Here is a 3403-nt window from a genome sequence, read left to right as displayed (position 1 = left end):
TTTCTTGCGTATTTCTCTGCATCTCTGTCAGCATGTTTATGATTCTTATTTTGAATTCTTTGTCAGGAAGACTGGTTAGGTCTGTCTCCTTCTCTGGTGTTGTCTCTGTGATCTTTGTCTGCCTGTAGCTTTGCCTTTTCATGGTGATAGGAATAGTCTGCAGAACTGGGACGAGTGATGGCTGGAAGGACTTCCTTTCTTGTTGGTTTGTGGCCCTCCTCTCCTGGGAGAACAGCGGCCTCTAGTGGCTTGTGCTGCGCAGCTGCGCGCAGACAGGGTTTCTGCTTCCTGCCCGGCTGCTATGGAGTTAATCTCCGCTGTTGCTGTGGGCGTGGCCTGGCTCGGGCAGCTACTCCAAAATGGTGGAGTCGCGTTGGAGCAGGAGCTGCTGGGAGGCTATTTATCTCTGTAAGGGGCCTCCCTGCTCCCTGCAGCCCAGGGGTTAGGGTGCCCAGAGATCCCGGATTCCCTACCTCTGGATTAAGTGACCTGCCCTGCCCCTTTAAGGCTTCCAAAAAGCACCCGCCAAAACAAAACAACTACCACAAAAAATAAAAATTAAAAATTAAAAAAATTAAAAAATTAAAAAAAATTTAAAATGGCCGCTCATTTTTCTTTATTCTCTGGCGCCAGCCTCAGGCACTCACTCACCGGTCTTGCTGCCCTGTTTCCCTAGTATTGGGGTCCCTGTCCCTTTAAGACTTCCAAAAAGCACTCACCTCAACAAATCAACAACAACAACAACAAAATGGCCGCTCGCTTTTCTTTTGTTCTCTGGTGCCATCCTTCCGGTACCCGCTCGCCGGTCTTGCTGCCCTGTTTCCCTAGTATCCAGGGCCCCGCACATGCACTGTGTCTGCGCTCCGGTCCGGGTGGCTGGGGCTGGGTGTTCAGGAGTCCTGGGCTCCCTGTCCCTCCAGCTCCGACTCCTCTCCTCCCGCCGGGAGCTGGCGGGAGGGGCCCCAGCTTTGTTTTTTAAATGTTTTATTCATTTTTATTTTTTATTTGTTTTGCTATTTGCTTCCAGTCACATCTGTGAGACAAGGCATATTCAGAGAGGTCTGCTTTTGTATCTGCTCCCAACCTTTCCCTGATGGCTGCCTCTCCCTGTAAGACACTTTTTTCTTTTTTAGTTTGGGTTTACCCTCTCATTTTAAAAAATACAAGGCAATACTGTTGTATGTGGTTGTATCCTGGCTCCTGTTTTTAAAGAGTATAGGCAGCCAACTAGACTCACCTTTTCTCATTTACAGGTAAGAGTCGAGCCTCAGCCACCTAAAACCGCTGCAGTTTCAGATTAAAAATCTGTAAACGGGGGATCCTGGGGCTCAATGAGGTTTCAAAGAAAGTGCCTTGTAAATCAGTAGCCCTCCTGCTTGACTGTGCCCCTGAGCTTCTGATGAGGCCTGGGGTGGGAGGCTGAGATTTTGCATATCTCGAAGCTCTCAGGGCCCTGGCTGCTGCAGCAGGTCCCCATGCCAGAGTCTGAGAACCACGGGTATGAACTCCGCTCAAGGGCAGGGCAAACGTGAGTCTTAGTAACACATGTCTACCTCTGAAAGCAGGGCCTAAAGGGGTCGGCAGTGGGAGTGTAGGGCCTGGCTTGACTAGGCCTAAGCCTGCTCGTTTGGTTTGGGGTTTTAACGGCCTCCCTCCCCAAAGGGCAGTCCATGGACCAGAAGCTTCTGCTGAGATTTTGTTAGAAATGCAGAGCCCGACCCAGACCTACTGCATTAGGATCTGTGGTTTGTCAAAGCGCCCGGGGGAGTCTGCACTCCTTAAAGTGTGAGAGGCAGTGCCTGGCTCCCGTGCCCTCTGCTTTCTCCACCCATGGTGGCTGCGCCTCCCCCACCAACTCCTGAGAAGAACGCAGGGTCCCGGAGGCAGGGCCTTCGTCTGCTCTAGTGCTGAGACAGAGCTGTGGGCGTAGCAGGCGCTCAATGGGGAGAAGCTGAACAGGGAGGACGGACCCTCTCACTGACTGAATGGGCCTCTCTCCTGCTGCTCCTGAGGCGGCAGGGCCAGGCCCCCCACGGCTGACCCACCAGCGGCACCTGGCTTGGGGACCTGCTGGGCACACGGTGCCGGAAGCCCCGGCCTGCTGCAGGGCAGAGTGGCTGAGATGGTGGGCGGGCTGGCGCTGTGGGGTTAGTTTCTTCCTCAGACCCTATGTCCCAGGAGGACGGAGGCTTCTGTCTGCCCCGGAGGCTGGCTCAGGCCATGGAGGTTTCTGGAAGGGTGGACGGAGGTCCGGAGAAAGTGCTGGGGGCAGAGAACAGCCCCTGTGAGGAAGGGCCTCTCCATTTTCCTGGCGTGGGGTCTCTCTCGTGGTCAGCAGACCCTCTGCCTAGGGGCCACTGCGGCTCCCACCACACCCCCGTGGCTAGCCAGCCCTCTCTCTCTCTCCAGCTCTAGAGTCCCCTGTAAGCAGAATCCTCCTCAGCCCTGCCCCTAGTTAGCACAGACACCTCACTTCCTAGCTTCTGAGTGAGATGCGCCCCAGCCCCCACCTGTGTCCGGGGGTCAGGCAGAAACAAGCCTCAAACCTTGACCCCCAGCTCAGGCCCGCTCCCTCCGGCAGGTGCCTGCTGGGAGTGCTTCCAGCTCTGGGCTGGGCTGGGGGTGGTACGAGTGTGGGTCCCCACCTTGTTTTGAGGCCAAGGACCAAAAGGGGTCCAAAGACAACCAAGGCGACTGTGTCCTCCAGGGCAAAGGCCTGAGTGGGGCATCACACAGGTTCTCCCTGAACACCACGGTGCCGGCGTTACACCATGTTGGACGGACACTGAGGCTCAGAGGTACGGGGCTGCTCAAGGTCGTACAGTCAGCAGGGGCTGTCTGAGTCTGGAGCCCTGCTCCTTCTACAATGCCAGGCAGGTAAGGGGAACTGAAGGGGTCTCAGGCCCAGATTGGAACTCTAGGTCCGGAGGCACTCGGGTGTCCCGGGCTACCCGGTTCCGGCACATGGCTGGCTTGGTGAGGGCCGAGCAGCCAGGGGAGCCCCTGTGAGCAGAGCCCACCTCTGAGTTACGGCCCCTCCCACGCAGACAGGCCAGCTGGGGGTGCCGGTGTCCTGTCCGACACCTGGGCGCCAGCGCTGGCTGGGCCTCCTCACCACACTCCTGCTTGGTGCCATGTTGCTGAAGCACTTCTGGAGCCAACCAGAACTGGACTGGGATCAGAACTGGATTGACCTGGAGAGGGTTCAGGTGGTGTCCTTAGGCCCTGCCCACTGGAGCTGGGCCACTGTGGGCAGGTCAGGAGGCGGTCAGCGTGGGCCAGCCTTGGGTGCAGCTGACCCGTCCACCTTTGAGGGCTAACACAAGGGTGCTGGCATCTTGGGCACGACTGCCCCACGCAGATGGGACAGAACAGGGGCTCAGCGGAAGGAAAGAAATGCAAT

The sequence above is a fragment of the Manis pentadactyla genome, chromosome 8 (assembly GCF_030020395.1).
Source record: "Manis pentadactyla isolate mManPen7 chromosome 8, mManPen7.hap1, whole genome shotgun sequence".
NCBI lineage: Eukaryota > Metazoa > Chordata > Mammalia > Pholidota > Manidae > Manis > Manis pentadactyla.
This window is presented reverse-complemented; position numbering follows the sequence as displayed.